Source organism: Amborella trichopoda, chromosome 7 (assembly GCF_054954075.1).
Source record: "Amborella trichopoda isolate Santa Cruz 75 chromosome 7, AtrichopodaSantaCruz75HAP2 v2.0, whole genome shotgun sequence".
NCBI lineage: Eukaryota > Viridiplantae > Streptophyta > Magnoliopsida > Amborellales > Amborellaceae > Amborella > Amborella trichopoda.
Window position 1 is genome coordinate 7469868 of NC_142342.1, and position 17627 is coordinate 7487494.

A 17627-nucleotide genomic window follows, 5' to 3' on the forward strand; every position below is an offset into this window, starting at 1 on the left:
TTATATATTGTTTTTCATTCTCTTTACTTCTAACAGTTATTACTAAACACGTAAGATAGAGATGTGAGAGGAACGAGAAACCGACTTTTGTCTCCACAAAGTGTAATAAGTATGAACGTATCATTTCTCTCACTAGAAGCTTACTTCTGTCTAGAGGCCTCTACCTGTCTCTAGCAGATAGTCTACCTTTCTCACAAGGTGACCCAAATTGAACACACATTTTTTTTTTGTCATTCAATATGAATCCTATGCCATATATAAATTTCATTAGTATTACATGTATATCAAACTTAATATATAACCAACACTCCTGATCTATTTAAACTTAAATGAGTATTCCAACAAACTTAAGAAGCATATCACAATATCAATATCGATCTCACCTCTCTCTCTAGTAAATTTCATTAGTATTACATGTATATCAACTTAATATATAACCAATAGTCCTAATCTATTTAAACTTAAATGAGTATTCCAACCAACTTAAGAAGCTTATCAATATCAATAACGATCTCACCTCTCTCTCTGTATAGTTGGGCGGGCAGCCCTTGAAAAGTTGGGCATGAATTGGGAATTTCTGTGTTTTCTTGGTGAGATGCAATGATGCTAATCATCAAATACTAATCACTTAAGCTCAATCTCGATTCTTTGGGAGGCATAAGAATCAATCAAATGGGACTGCCACTAGATATTTAACTAAAAAAATAAAGAGGTAACACATCAATCAGTATGGGAGGCATGAAAATTCAAAGCATCATATCACCTTGATGCGTCCTGTCTTGAACACCTAGGTCTTCTACCCTTTCCTATCTTTTTATCATTTATTCGTTTCATTCAGTTAATGGGCCTATCTTGACATCCATAATCATTTTATTTTGAGTGAAATATTAATTCAAATGGGAATGTAGTTGGGGCACAGGTGGTTATACCTCTACATTTTCTACTGTTAATATATATAAAAAAAAACTAAATCCTAGACTATTTTAAAGAAGGGTGTGGTTTGCATAGAGCGAAGGCTCTAAACAATCAAATTACAACCTACCTTCAAATAGTGTTAAGAAATGTGGTTTCAGTGCTAGAAAGCTTTGTGATAGCGTTAAAATATATTTTCATCTTTATTTATAAAGTTTAAAGGTTAAAAAATAGTGTAGATCGACAGATCTATGAAAATCTTGAAAATTGACTGTCCAAATATACCTTATAAAACACACTATTTCCAAAACTTGAAATCCATTTTTTTCTCATGTCCATGCATCTCGATGTCGAGATGATCAATTTCAGGATATTTGGACATCAAAACAACCTCTTCTAATGAAATTTTTGAGGTATGCTCTAATTTGATTGTTTAGAGCCTCGACTCTATATGAACTTTTTCTTTTTAAGGAATTGGTAGGGGCCATTCTTTCCCACTAAATTACCCAAAAAAAAAAACATAAAAAAAAAAGGCCAATCAATTATTTTGTGCAGAATTGGATGTCTAAATGGGTCTTTCACTATTAAGCCTTGGTTTAGAGATAGGATGTACAATGTGGGGTAGTTTGCGAATAGAAAAATGGAAAAATAACACTTGAGCTTAAATAGAACCTTTTTCAAACATAAAAAGAAATTGCAAATTTCCTTAAATAAAAAAAGCACAAGTACCTCCATCGGGATGATTAAAAAAAATTCAATAATTAAAGGAAAATTTATGAAAATATTCTTTATATGTAATATAATTTAAAAGTATCTCAATATTTTATATGTTATGTATATGTTCCACTTTTTAAGAACACGTTTAGTATTTCAATTTTATATTGGTTGGGTTCAAATTTTGTGTCTATATTTCATATTTTCATGTATCTATTAAAAAATTAAAAAATAATCAAATAAAAATAAATGATACAAATATCAATACAAACTTTAAGTTTATTTGAGTCATTTTATTTATTTATTTATTTTTGTTATAAGTACATAATGGTAAGAAATATGGACATCCAAAATTGAAACTTAATTCTCTAAAAATAACACTAAAACTATATTTTATTTACCTGCTCTTTGAAAATGTGAGATACAGATGTAAAATACGAAATATTGAGAACGTTTCTTAAATTAAAATTATTTATGTAATAAACTAGGCAAAAGATAGAAAAAGTAAAATGTGGTGATAGAGCTACAAATTTTGGATCCCAGCCGTCCATTGGAGTTGTGAGGATCCTTTCTTTCATTTTTAAGGTAATTTCTTATAACCATATTGCTGAAAATCAGCACAAACAAGTAGAAATTATCACATATTGAATAAGCATTGATTTAGCGCTTAGGGTTTCTCCTTTTTTGGATTCTTGCTTTGTCTGCGGCTGTTATGAACAACAAGAGTACCCAAATTGCGCTATCAAATCATCCATTGTTGCTTTCTTGTAAGGCTTTTTTGTTTTTTTTATGTCCAAAGAACCCACTAAATGCCTAACTAAAAAGGTTTCAGTTTTTAGTCACTTATGGCCTCAGCTGAGATTATGACTCTTGATTTAGCATAATGGCTGACGAAAATTAATATATCCGCCCCCAAATAATCCAAAAAAAGCTCCAACAATGATGATGATGGCTTCAGATAAAACTTTAAAAATCCTATCAATGATTCCTCGAGAGAGAGAGCACCACATTCGTGATCTCTCTCCGAAAGAAAAAAGAAAAAAAACATTCATCGAAAGAAAAAAGAAAAAAAACATTCATACATTTTATGTATTAAAAAAAAGAACAAGTTTATATAGAGCCGAGGCTCTAGACAATCCAATTACAGTACACTTAAAAAATTCCACAAGAAGTGGTTGTTTTGATGCCCAAATATCCTCAAATTGATCATCTCGACATAAGAAGCATGGGCATGGGAACAAAATGAATTTTAAGTTTTGAAAATAGTGTATATGTGAGTAAAATTTTGGACAGTCAATTTTCAAGGTTTTCAAGTTTTCATAGATATGCTCGATCTATAGTATTTTTTTAAGGTTTAAATTTTATAATTAGAGATGAAAATATATTTTAAGGCTATCACAAAGATTTCCAGTATTAAAACTATATTTATCGATACCATTTGAAAGTGCGCTCTACTTTGATTGTTTAGAGCCTCGGCTTTATACAAACCGCACCCTTAAAATGGCATTTAATTTTCTTAGCCATTTTTGTTTTAGACTTTTAGGAAAGCTCTTCAAAACATAAATTTTTCATTCCTGTTGGTTTTTCTTTTAATAAATTTTTTGTCTAAATAACCCATTTAAGCCCAAGGTTTCAGCGGCAGCAAAAAGGTTCATTTTTTCCATCCCCAATAATTGTTTCAAGAAAAATAACTCTCTCTCTACACAAAACCTATAGGTCCAATTTTTTTAAGAAAAGATTCAGTCTTTTCTCTCTCTCTGAAAGACAAATAAAAATTCGAATTTCTCACCATTAATTGTTTGAGGAAAACTGTTTATAGTCTCTCTAAAAACCCACAAAGAAAGGTCCAATCTTTTTCCAATTGGTTTTCCAGGACAGCCATTGAAGTCCTCGATGAAATCCCCCTTCAAACATTCGAAAATGGGAAGAAAAATATTCAGAATACTTTTTGCATACACCCCGCCATAATAGGCCTTAGAGAGGCCTCTTCAAGTCCCCAGCGTTTCTCCCATATGATTAGAAAATGCCTATATTTCGGAAATATAAAATGTGGCAAGCAAGTCCATGGACTACTTATTTTATCTGACATTGAAAACTCCATTGTTTTGAACGATAATTTGATACTTTTCTACTCTAAATGTGGTGATCTAACCCTTTCCCAAAAAGTATTTGATAGAATGCTTGAAAGAATTATTGCTACTTGGACTGTTATGATCTCTGGTTATGTTTCAAAATGGGTATTTCTTTGAGTATCTCAGGTTGTTTGATGAAATGAGGAAGTTGGGTTTTGCTACTGATCAATATGCATTGTCAGTCATGCTTGCGTAGGGACCATGTCTCTGATCTTGGGTCGGCTATTTCATGCTGTTTCGATCAAATTTGTAATTGGGTTTTCCGTTTTTGTGGGCAATATAGTGATTGATATGTATGTTAAGTGGTTTTGCATGGAAGATGCTAAGAAATTCTTGGATGTAATGCCTGAGAGGAGTATTGTTTCCTGGACTAGTGTTGTTGCTGGCTATACTAGGGACGGTGATAATCTAAAGGGGTTGGAGCTTTTGACAAGGATGGTTCGAGAGGTTCATCGACCTGATCAACCAGTACTTCGGTCCATCATTTGAAACCGGGGACCCAACTTCATGGGTTAGCTCTGAAAACTGGGTTTGAATCCGATTTAATAGTGGGATGTGCCATTATTAACCTTTATTTGAAATGATCTAGTCTAAATGAAGCCAAGAGATTATTTTCTTTGATGCCTGAGAAAAATGTGGTCTCGTGGACTGCCATGATTGTTGGATATGTATGTCATGGCGATGCCGTGGATGCATTGGATCTCTTTCTTAAGATGAGGCTAATAGGAATTAAGGGGGATGAGTATACTGCATCAGCTATACTCAGAGCTTGTTCTATGGCTGTGGCTCTAGAACCCTGGAAGCAAGGACATGGTGATATTCTCAAAGGAGGGCTAGAATTGGATGTATTAGCGACTAATGCACTCATTGACATGTATGGGAAGTGTGGTGATATTCTTAGTGCACGTGATGTATTTTTGGAGGAAAAAGAACCAGACTTAGCGTCATGGAATGCTATGATATGCTGGATTCGCCCAGCATGGTTATGGGAAAGAAGCAACTGAGTTTTTTGAGAGAATGAAAAGGTGAGGAGTGGACCCCAACACAACCACCTTTGTGGGGGTGCTCTCTGGTTGCAGCCATGGAGGCCTTGTGGAGGAAGGCTTAGCTTACTTTAGAATGATGACAAAAAAATATAAGATCACTTCTACAGAAGAGCACTATAGTTGCATGGTAGACCTTTTTGGTAGAGCTGGGTTACTAGTTGAAGCTTTGAGATTCATTAGAGAGATGGATGTGAAGCCTGGTGATTCAGTTTGGGGTGCTTCACTTGGGGCTTGTAGAATTCAGGGAAACATTAGGGTTGCTGAAAGGGTAGCAAATGAGTTAATGGAGCTTATGCCAGAGAACCAGTATATATGCCTAGCAAATATCTATGCCGCAGCTGGTCGGTGGCGGGATGTGGGTTTTGTAAGGAAGAAAATGGCAGTGAAGGATATTAAGAAAGTTGCTAGGTGCAGCTGGATTCAATTAGAGAATACCGTCCATATGTTTGTTGTTGGAGATGGAAATCACCCACAATAGAAAAATATAAATAGTGTGTTGGGAATTCTTTCAGTTCATATGATAGAGTTGGGTCATATGAATCAGTGTCTGAGACAATATGGATATGCACACTGGTAATACAGAAAATTTTGCATACTTCGTATGTTTTATGTTGCAACAATTATTATACAAGTCCTTATGTTATTCTAATATATGGAGAGAATCCTCAATTCTTTTATGTGCTGCTCCATTACTTTTCTGTTTTGACATTGATTCATTACTTCAAGAGCAAAAAGGAACACAATGAGGCCCTCAACTACGGGCTATTTAACATAATGGTATTTCTTCTACTTCAATTGTTGTGCTTTTGGTTTAAATCATATTTGCTTGGATTTCTTTTGCAGATATGCTTCAAAGATAAAGTTATCTTTTGCTGATGGAGTTGTTAATGACTTAATATATTTTGATCGTCATTTTTTTCCTTCTTTTTTCGGATAATTCAGAGCTGTTTATTATTTGTAATATGTAAATTGAAGTGAGAATCCTTTTGAAGCCTCTTTAAGTAGTGAGGCAACAACACTGAACCTGATGAGTTATATATCTATAGTTGCTCAGTCATTTTATATACAATTAGAACACAGGCAATTGAGGCTCCTAAAAAGCAAATAATTGCCATTTCAGGTCTCCTTTTTTAAGGTAATTGGCTTCTATGACCTCCCACTTTTTGTCTTGCCAACATTGAAGGTGAGAAAGTTGGATTTTGAAAATATGGTATATATGTGTGTTCCTCTATGTGTGTGTGTGTGTGAGATAAAGCTGACAATAGGTCTTGACCTAAAATGAGTGGTAGGTCATACCCCTAGCCATCAGATCTTGATTGGATGCTTTAAAATACATGTCGCTATTTAAATTTTAATTTGTTTTTAATGAATTGATTTAGTCTGAAATTTAAGGTGTATATACTTGAGACCATCGCACACAAAATAAAAATATAAAAGAAATATTTTCAAAATTTTAAAATGAGCAAATTGCCCCCATCATTTTATAGGGGTTGTTTGGTCACTTTATATTTTTATAAAATATTTGTTTTATATGTTTATTGCGTGCCATATTATGTAGTACGCATCTGCAAAATTTCATTTTGATTCAATTTGTAGAAATTCAAGTAGTAACATGTATTTTCACCATCCGATCACAGATCTGACAGAGGGGAACTATCATTCAATTTAGCTCAAGGCTTATTATCAGCTTTATCCGTATCCATATATATAGGATTATGTTAGGGTACTCACACTATGGAGTAATTTATCAATGTACTCAACAAATTTGGACGCTTATATATCATTGTTTTGTACATGGAGATTTTTTTTAGTAAAGGTATTTTTGGTAATTAGGAGGGTTGTGACATCATCAACATGAGGTGTGATATCAACCACATGGAGCATTAAATGCCACTAGGGTGCTTCATATGGGTGACGTCATACCCCATGTGGATGACATCACACCCCTCCTAATGACTAAAAATACCCTTGTTAAAAAAATGCTCCATGTACAAAACAAGGGTATACAAGTGTCCAAATTTGTTAAGTACATTGATAAATTACTCTGTAGTGTGAGCACCCTAACATAACTTCTCTCTCTTTCTCTCTCTCTCTCTCTCTCTCTCTCTCTCTATATATATATATATATATATATATATATATATATATATATATATATATGAGAATGATTTCATGTCACTATGTCATTGTAATGTAATGAAACTACACTTCTAAAAAACTATATTCGTGGCATTTGTATGTCCCAAAAAATTGCACATACCCTCTTTTCATCCCAATAATCAATCCTCAAAAAAATAAAATTCATCTTACACCCTAGACATGCTCAAAATGAGTCCACCTCCAACAATGAATCTAGATCATCTATTTGGTGAATTTCAAGATCTAGGCCTCCACGAGTTCAAAATCAACTTTGTCTTTTTTAACATTGTTCATTTAAGAAATAAAAAAGTCATTAAAAAAATTTGGAAGGGAAAAAATCTATTAGATTTAAGCGTCTCACCAAAATGGACGGCTTATAAATATATATAGGGAAAGTCTATAATGAAACCATTTATCTTTGGTACAAGGTGTTCACAATGAATCTTGACCATTGGATGTGAAATTGGGTGCATGCATTTATTTCATTGACCAAACTCAAAATTCAAAAGAATTTTTGTCGAACTTTGTGACACACTCAAGCTATTAGATTTCACATCGGATTGTTGTAAGTAATTGTGACCTCCCTATTCCAAAGGTAAATGGTCCCATATATATATATATATATATATATATATGAATATGTTCAGTATAAAAATGCCAAAAGAAAATTATTGTATCTTCCGAAATTAATTCACTAGGCATTGTAGTTTTGTCTCAAGTAAGGAAGCCAAGATGTTAGTCACGTGAATGATAAACTTCAGTAATAGCAAAAAGAAAAGGTACAAAGAGTGAAAAAAAGACACTTGATTGTCTGCCACACTGTATTTCTTCAAAAGCTCCTCTTTTCTAAAGTCAATATTTTGTGTTCTAGCTTCAAAACATGTTTAGTTATGTTAACCAACAAATTTGATACGTGGAATTTAAGGAAGCACATGAGAGTATACAACATTTACTAGTATCCGTGCCTTATCCTAATTAGTATCCGAGCCTTATCCTAACTATTTAGGTCGGCTAATTCATATAGAGGTGTGGCAAAAAATTTACGCTGGCTGCCAATCTAACACAATCTTCCTCCTTCCTCATCTGGGCTTGGGACCAGCCACGGCGGAGTTTCTTCTCCCGACAAACACAAGAACAAATATTGCCATGAATAATTTGACCAAGTGAATGTACTAATACTCCAAACATATATCAGTCTAGGAGCACTGCCTCACCACTTCGATCCCTCAACTTTCCATTGTCAGTCAACCTCATTTTCGACCAGTTCACGTACAAGGACTGCCCCATCTATCTCTCCCTTGTGTCCATAATTCCCCAGAATTTAGTCCCTCACATCCAACCCAAACAGGGAATCATTTTAGTGGGAGGCTAGATGTCCTTTGCTCACCAATGCACTCCATGTGACAAGTATTAAATCAGGCAAAAAACCCATCAAAAAGAAAAAGATCACCAAAAAACCTAAACAAAGTCTAGAAGGAAGAAGATATCTTAATGGAAATATCACGTAAAGAATAATGGTTCATATTTGAGTAGGTACCATTTTTAAAAGTGAACTGTTAGCTGCATGAACTCATGTCTACTTCTCTGTTAGCTGCATGAACTCATTTATACAATAAATAAGAACAATGAAAATGTATTGTTTCTATGCTTAATGGGCTTATATTCTCCTACACAACACAGTTGTTTGTTTATAATAAGTAGCTTGCATAGGACAAACCAGTGATACTAATCCTGTCTTTCCCAACTTGATAGTCAGAGTAATGATGGTAACCCGAAGTCCTGGATTTAACTTGTTTAAGTTACACATGCTACTTTTTTTTTTTTTTTTGGATTGATGAGTTACACATGGTACTATTGGCCATAAACATCCCATACCTTCTTCTCAAGAGCATAGCCACTTGTTTTTATAACTATCAGACCTACACTGTGGGTGGCCATATAAATCTTCCTTCCTTCTGTTGGGTGGCAGAATAAAAAGCTGTGGGTGGATAATTAAAAGAGTGGCTGACTGTGCTGAAGTAATAATTTTCTAGTGGCAATCTTATTTTCTAGGTTCAGGGGTGGCAATGGGTTGGGTCGTGTCTGAGTTGACCCGGACCCAACTCGATTAGGTTCCATCTGTGACTTTGACCCAGGTTCGGGTCTAGAAATTTTTAAAAATAAAAAATTTATTTTATAAAGTATTTAGTATATATTATATATTTTATATACTCTATACGGGGTTGAGTCGACCCGACTGGGACCCGATCCAACCTGATAGGGTCCATGTTGGTCCCAAACCCAGCGGGTCGACCCAATTGTCACCCCTACCTGGGTTTGTGGGGTTTTCATGCTTCAACTTTACAAAGATAACTATCGCAAAAGAAAATTCCATGCAATTATGGTTTTGATCCTTGGTTTTAAGTTTCAAGGAGAACGAAATATATTACTAAATTAATTATGTGCATGTATCGCATACCCTATGCATTCTTCATAGGAATGAGAGCTGTATATCTTCTTAGAAATTTCTACATGATATTTGGGTTTAGTGGCTGTTACTTAGATAATTGGATCTTTGCGATGCTGCTTAGCTCTTCAAGAAAATTTTTAAACAACCTGATATGCCTGAAGGGGAATTTCCTTGCATGTATTTCCATGTTAGAGAAGGATCAAAGGCTAATCGCACCATATTCTGCCTCTTGAGATTTTTCAGTGTGCACCTATTGCTTATGCCTGAAATTGTGGGGCTTTTATATTGTGGTTGACATTAAGTTATTGTGTCATAGGGAGCATAACTTTTCCATCTAATACTGACTTGACGTATTCAGATGCTTCCTCTTTTCTTTGATAAGAGTTGATGGTTTAGATGTTTCCTTTCGTAATCAGCTAATAGCATTCATGGCAGTGTTTCGAGACTCAGCCGAGGCCACTCGGACTCGGCCAAGAAACTCGCCTCAGCCAGGGTCCGAGTACATTGGCCAAAGTCGTGTTTCAAAACACTGATTCACGGGGTCTTCCCCCTTACAGAAAACGAATCATTGAGTCTGGGCTCAGTTGCTGCTTCATGAGTGCGAAGGTGCATTGGGTTTTCAACCTTTCCTTTTGCAGGCCTCACTGCACTTATTCTGCAATCATCCTCTAGTGGGAAATGATGGTGAATGTAACCTTTGGAGTGCCATATACCATAATCAATTGGATTATAGGATTCTTTCTTATTGTATAAATGCTGCTGTTGAAACTCATCTTTATAGGTTGGGATGAAAGACTTGGGGCACTTCATGTTGTTGATATTTCTGAGTTCTTTTGGGTCATGCATGCTTATTTGCATTCATTTAAGGTTTTCCATAGATCCAACAATGTCACGACCCCGCTCCCTGCCATCCCCACCGGACCCTAGAGGGCCAGGCCCGGGCCCGACGGAGGACCGTAGGGCATATGGGGCCATGACCAACAACTAGTGTTTTTGCTATGCATGCTATCGATTATTGGAGCACCTCTTGTAGCTTCCATAACTTGACAAGGAAAAGCTTATTATACAATCACATTCCATGCAGCTTGTAGCTCCAAGATATCTCATCTCACTACACTTTATTGGATCATTACCTATTACTCTTTTAGTTTTGTTATCTTTGCCCGGTGTTCCGAACACGACTCGGCCAAGCTACTCGGACCTTGGCCAAGGCGAGTTTCTCGGGCAAGTCCGAGTAACTCGCCCGAGTTCAGTCCTATTTAAAAAAAAAGAAAAAAAAGGTAGAATAGATATATAATACAATCCGCCTCCATTTAATGTTACTTGTCGACTAGCGTAACAGCTACACTAGTCGCCTCTAGGTGCCTCCTTCACAAGGGATCTTGGGTTCGATTCCCATTAACCTATTCCTGGTGCCTCCGTCACAAGGGATCTTGAGTTCGATTCCCATTTACCTATTCCTGTCGGTGCGTCCTTCACAAGGGATCCTGGGTTCGATTCCCATTAACCTATTGTTTTGGCTCTTAACACTTCAAAAAAATGATGATGATAAGGGCAACATTACATTGGGTGGATTCAAAGGTTGATAAATGAAATGTGTGTGAGCACTATTCAGGAAGCCTTCGTGCAACTTTTGACTTGAAATAGACATAGCAATTTATATAAACTATAAAAATTTAGCATACACTTAAATCGGAGAAAACTCGCCTAGTCCTTAGGTCGGGGCCAAGTTACTCGGCCGATTCTGAGGCTTAGCCGAGATTCCGAGTGGCCTCGGCCAAGTCTCAAAATCTTTGCCATTTTGCAGTTTATACTGATGCCATTTTTGTGGTAACTAACATAAGTGCTAGAAATCAAGAACAGATGCATCATATGGAAAAATGCATTGAGAAATCCTACCAAGAGAGAGAGAGAAGGTCCATTTTAATGGAGGGAGGGCACTTTGGTTTCGGTTTCTTCTTCAGTTTTGCCCTGATTTCTCTTTCTTCTCTCTGTAACATATAGCTTCAGCTTTGGTTTTGTGTTTTGATCTCTCTCTCTTCCATTGTTAACTAGTGGATATCTACGGTTTGACATCTAAATGGGGTTGAATGCTGGTAAAATGGGGGTGAAACAAAAACAACTGTGAGTTCTAGAGTTTTGGGGGTTTTTAATGGAATAATGAGTTAAAGTGTTTCTGGTTTGTCTTTTGCTATGTTAGGAAGATATCTTGGGAGTAAAATAAGGGATTCAACTGTTTTATTTGTTTTTCGAACATGAGATTTATTTGGTAATGTGGTTGAGATCGTGGTGGTAGCACCACTTGAGCCACCACAGCTACGGATCTAGGTTTTCATTACCACCACAGCCACTGATTTAGGTTTTCATTTTCATTGATGCATTCGAAAACCACTAATTATTTTTAAAAATGGGTAGGGGCATTTATTCCCCACTGATCTACCCAAAAAAATAACATGAGATTTATGCGACTGAGTGACCTCCATTCATTAACTGGTTCAAATTTTGAAATGTAAAATGCTTAAATAAACCTTTTTTCTCTTTTTCCTTCTTCTTCTTTTTTTCTTTTCATTTTTGAAATTTCTTAATTTCCATTGAAGTTTGCATTATGGGTTGTCTTATTTGAAGTTTTGAACTCATACAATGAGAAGTACCAAGTTTTTTGGTTTATTGATGTTTTTCCTGTTGCCTCAAGGGCCTTCAATTAGTTCTATGAAGAAGCTTTCCAACCCTATAGTGGGTGACGATGGAAGAGTTTACACGTGTATGGAAAACAATTTTATTGCATTTGAAAACAATTGTTATATTGAGAATGACATGCGGCCTTGGCGATAGTATTGTCGAGCCTCATGGTGAGGTTTCTGACTCCATTCTCGCCAAATGATAGGGGCTCAATCCCCACTGACTTTACCGCTTTTTTTACATACCCAAAAAACAAAAAAAAAGCAATAGTTAGTCGCATGGACAATTCAGCTTAATCATACTTGCCACGACGATTTATCTATAGGAAAGGCAATAATTTGGATCTTTTCCTTCTCAGTTGATTGAGAATTATCAGTATTTTCAGTTGCAATCTTTGATCTATAAAGAGTTATGGCCAACTATAAATTCGCAACAAATAGGATTCTTAACTGATACAATATGGTTTTAAGGGTTGAATCTAACCAACCAAGGGGAAAGCGAATATGGGTTATTTTTTCCTGGCCTTATTACAATTAGAATAATATGAGAGAATACATTTTCTAATTTCAGGTTTCATTTAACAGTTTCTTTGATATGAGTGTCATTTAGTTAATTTCATGATTCTTCCATCATCTGCATAAACAAGTCTTCTGCAAAAAAATATGAATGTTTTTTGTATTTGAATTTTTATTTTATTGATAGGTTAACTTTCTAAACAAAAAATTTTGTTTTTATTTTCATTAAACACAATAATGAAATATATTAAAGTTAGGAGTCTTTTACTCAATTAAATTGAAATTGATAATTATTTCTATCATACTTTTTGAAATCAAATTTTAGCTCAAAAGGCAAGACAAACTAAAATTTTCCATTTTATGATAATAAAAATATATAATTTTACCTTGAGTAAAAAAATTACTTCTAACAATTAAAAATTTATTTAACTTGTGAAGTTAAAAGTATATTTATGTAAACTATTTTTAATTGAGAAAACATTTTATTTGACAATATTATAGACACCATTATTTTTAGTAAAACTATATTTTAACATTTATTGGTCCATTCTACAAATATGAAATACAATTAGGGGCAGCATATTGATATTCATTTGGATGAGATACCTAATGGAGAGAAATCATAGTGGGCATTCTATAAAGTATAGAGTAATATAGTGGAAATTTATGATAGTTACATTGCCATTCCAATGTGTTGTACTTGATGTTAATCTCACGGCCAGATGTTAAAATAAGGAAAGTAATACAATGAGACCATTTACTTTTGGTACAATATGATATATTAATCTTGATCACTAGATGTGAAATTGGGTGGTCGCAATTATTTCATTGACCAAACTCAAACTTCAAAATAAATTTTTTCGAACTTTGTGACACATCTAAGCTATCAAAATTCATATAAGATAGTTGTAAGTAATTGAGACAACTTTGTATAAGAAGTAAATAGTCTCATTATATACAATCCCTTAAAATAAAGGCTAGGTAAATTAAAAATATGGAAAACGAAACTATAGGACTATATAATTGGTATCATATGGACATAGATTGAGAAGTGTGGTTTTCACCACACCTATTTTTCCTTTATCATCATCCATGATGGTTCACAATCTCGACATCGTAGGGTTGTGATGGAGTTATAGATCATATCACACAAACGATAGTTTACAAAAACTACTTAATATTGAGAGAAATAAAGATGAGAAGAAAGGTAATAATTTGGGAATGGGATTTTTACTATCATTTCATTACTATAGTTTTTTTTAGCAATATAGTCCGATTAGCAAGAATTTGGGGTTTTTTTTTTTAAGGGAAAATTAGGCATAAATCCGTTATATTTACTATTATTATTATAAGCCTATCTAAATATATACGTTATTACTACTATACCTATTTTTTATCTGTTATACACCAATTTTCGGCATTTTTTTAAATGACTAAATTACCCCTTTCAGAATTTCAAGATCCGAAATAATTTATAGTGCGGGTGCCTAGATATGAAATTTTTGGATTTCAATATCCTTAAATCCTAAAATTTCAGATTTTTAAGATCCAAATTTATTTCCTGCCCAATTTTTTGTCATGTTCTTATCGGATTTTAAAGGCTACTAGAAACACAACAAATTTCCAATAGCCTCTCAATATTCTCGGACTTTCAAAATCCAAAAATACAATGATTTCTGTCTTTGAAAAAACGAAAAGGTTACTGGAAGCGCAACAAATTTCCAATAGCCTCTCAACATTTTTGAACTTTCAAAATCCGAAAGTTCTTTATTTTAGGATATTCAAAATCCAAAAATGTAGTTATTTCAGCGTTTGAAAGACCGAGAAAACTACTGGAAACGTAATTAATTTCCATTCTCTTTCTGTCTTAGCCAAATTTGGAAAAAAGTTTCGGCCAACCCGAAAATGGATATGTATGTAATATGCAAAAATTTAGAAAAAAAAGTATCGAGAGAGAGAAAGAGTCTGGGTTTTTAGAGAGAGATAATAGATTTTTAAAAATAAAATTTTATTTTATTTTAGCTTACTATAAACAAAAAAAAAGTTTGAAAAGTAGATTTTTTTCTTAAAAAAAAGGGGGCTTCTAAATGGGCAAGGCGGGGCTTTTATTTGGGCCGAACTTTATCGGGCTGGGCCAAAAAATTCCAGGCTTACCAGGCCAGCCAGCTAGGTGGCAAGTTTCCGTGTTTTCCTAGGCCATTTTGCTCAACAAACTTGACCATAGGGTTGGGGCTTAGTGGTAGCACCACTTGTGCCCTAGCTAAGGTCTAGACTTTCATTCTTACCTAACGCATTAAAAAACTGCTAACAATTTAAAATTATATATATATATATATATATATATATATATATATGAAAAAAGTTTGTTAAAGGTTGCAACTTTAAAATGTAGAACTAAAGATGCACCTCAAAAATCCATCGAAAAAGGTTGTTTTAATGTTGAAAACCCCCTAATTGATATGAATATGCATAAGAAAACAGATTTTGAGTCCCATAAATAATAAATCTTGCAACATATTATCTAGACTGTCCATTTTCAAGATTTTCGTAAGTTTACAAATCTATTTGGTTTCAATCATTTCTGGCGCTTAATATTTTATAATTAAATATGAAAATAGATTTTTATATAATCCTAATAATTTTTTACACCAAAATTACATGTTATGATAAAATTTGGAGGTGCACCATAATTGGATTGTTTAAGGTTACAACTTTATAGAAACCACGCCCTATATATATATATATATATATATATATATATATGAAAACACTACAAAATACCTATAGCTTATCACTGTTCAAAATTGATCACACGGTCATAGATGTCTGATAGTGTTTGCATTTTAATACGTTGTTTTTTACAAATCATAATGATCAGAAATTTTGTAGGTGCGTCCGTCTTAGTGCGATGCTATCACACCCCAAGAATTTACAACACTGTTATTCCTGAGATGTGACAGACAACATATATACATCTATTGATAGGACAAATTTACAGTGGCGAGGTCTTACAAAGTAAATAAAGAAAGCTAACACAACAACAATATCTTCCAAGGTTGATCTTGACTAGCACTCAAAATGAATCCGCAGTTATCCTGAAAAAATGTTTACCATTGTTTCATGAGTTTGGTTACTCAGTAAGTGATCATCATAATCCTAAAAAAATAATCGTAGTTGAAAGATATCAATATTTTAAAAAAGAAGATCCATTAACAGAAATGCATCAACAGTTTCACTTTTACACAATTAAACACAATCCAAATGATTGAAATGCATATAACACTTTAACGCGTCAATGCATAATTCAAAGGATTTCACAAAATACCCTACCGGCGTCCCAAGTAGGTCACCTATATACCCTATCAGCGTTCTGATAGGTCCACTTAATCCCTATCAGCGTCCTAGATAGGTCCACTTAATCCCTGCAGGTCTACTTATACCTCACCAGCGTACCGGATGAGTCCACTTAATCCCTACCGACGTCTCGGATAGGTCCACTTATACCTCACCAGCGAACCGGATGAGTCAACTTGCATACTTAAATTATTTCTAAATCTCTTTAAACACTCGAAAGCAGCAATATCATGTACTCAACATATCACTGAAATCATTAATATGAATTTCACTTAAACCATTAATAACAGTCACTCTCTATAACATTTCAAAAATAACCAATCAAATATTTTGGGCTCAAATTTAGAAAGGTAGCAGTTTGTAAAGGCATTCTAGCATAATTGCCAATTTAATATGTATAGAAAAACTCTTATAGAAATTCAAGAGTACGGAATTATCACAATTTATGGGATATCAATCCACAAATAAACATTTCACAACAATACTATAATCAATTGCAAAAATGTCAATTTTTAAATAATAAGGCAGTCATTTGCACATGAATTTTACAATGTCTAAATATTCAAAACAGTAGAAAGAAATATCACAATTTTACTAAAAGCAGAAATATCACATTTATTTCTAACAATATACAAGAAAAATAAATAAATTTATTTTTTTAAGAATTTACAACATTCAAAATTTCTAACATAAATAAAATATCACAATTTTTATTAAAAAGATTATTTTTCAAGATAATGAGGTCACGTGGGCATAAAATTTATCGCGCCTAAAATTCATGATAATAAGTAAAAATAATTATTTCATTTCATTTTTAAAAAGAATGGATTATTTTTTGAGACAATAGGGTCACTTACACACAAAACTTATAAAATAAAGATCCTGGACGGAAATATCACTATTTATTAAAAACAAACTATTTTTCAGGAAGACGATGTCACTTACCCACAAATATTTCAGAGGGAGCTTCCGATAAAAAATTCAATTCGAGAGAGGAGTTCATTGTGTTTCGACCAGAGAGAGAGAGAGAGAGATCTCAAAATTTTCTAGGGTGGGAGTGCTCACCTCCCCTATTTAAATTCTTATAACGTATTATTATATTATTTTATTGGGCTCTACCTCATACCTGAGGTGTCCCGTTAAGAGTTTGTTTTTAACATATGAAAACCACGTCCACTAAAGGACGTGGCAAGCAGCAAGCAAAAGTTTAAACCAAGTAAAAACTTTTGAAAATAGTGATGGTCCCCAAGGACCATCATACTCAAACAGACCATCACCTATTTAAAAGTATCTTTTCTCTTTTTTTTTCTTTTTTTTTTTCTTTTTTTTTTTTTTTTGAAATTTTAGGATTGTTACATTCTTCCTCCCTTAAAGAAATTTAATCCTCTAAATTTGTGTACCTTATTACTGAAAAAGATAGGGGTATTTTTCTCTGATTTCGTCTTCTCGTTCCCAAGTCGACTCTTCTCTTGAATGGTACTACCATAATACACGGACTAAAGGAATCTCCTTGTTACGCAACACTTGCACCCTTCTATCCAGTATCAAAATTGGCTGCTCAATGAAGGATAGGTCTTTCCTGATCGGTAAAGGTTCATATTTTAAGATATGGGATGGGTCGGGCTGATAATTTTGTAGTGAAGATACATGAAAGACATTACGGACGTTTGCCAATTCGGGTGGTAAG

The 17627-nt window shown here is 34.0% G+C and overlaps 1 long non-coding RNA gene across 1 annotated transcript; it reads left to right on the plus strand.

Moving 5' to 3' along the window:
- The first annotated feature begins 2038 nt into the window (after positions 1 to 2038).
- On the plus strand, positions 2039 to 10212 carry LOC148781225 (uncharacterized). Its single transcript, XR_016059983.1, has 2 exons — positions 2039 to 5581; positions 9828 to 10212. It is a non-coding gene; the product is annotated as an uncharacterized LOC148781225 (long non-coding RNA).
- Positions 10213 to 17627: the final 7415 nt, after the last annotated feature.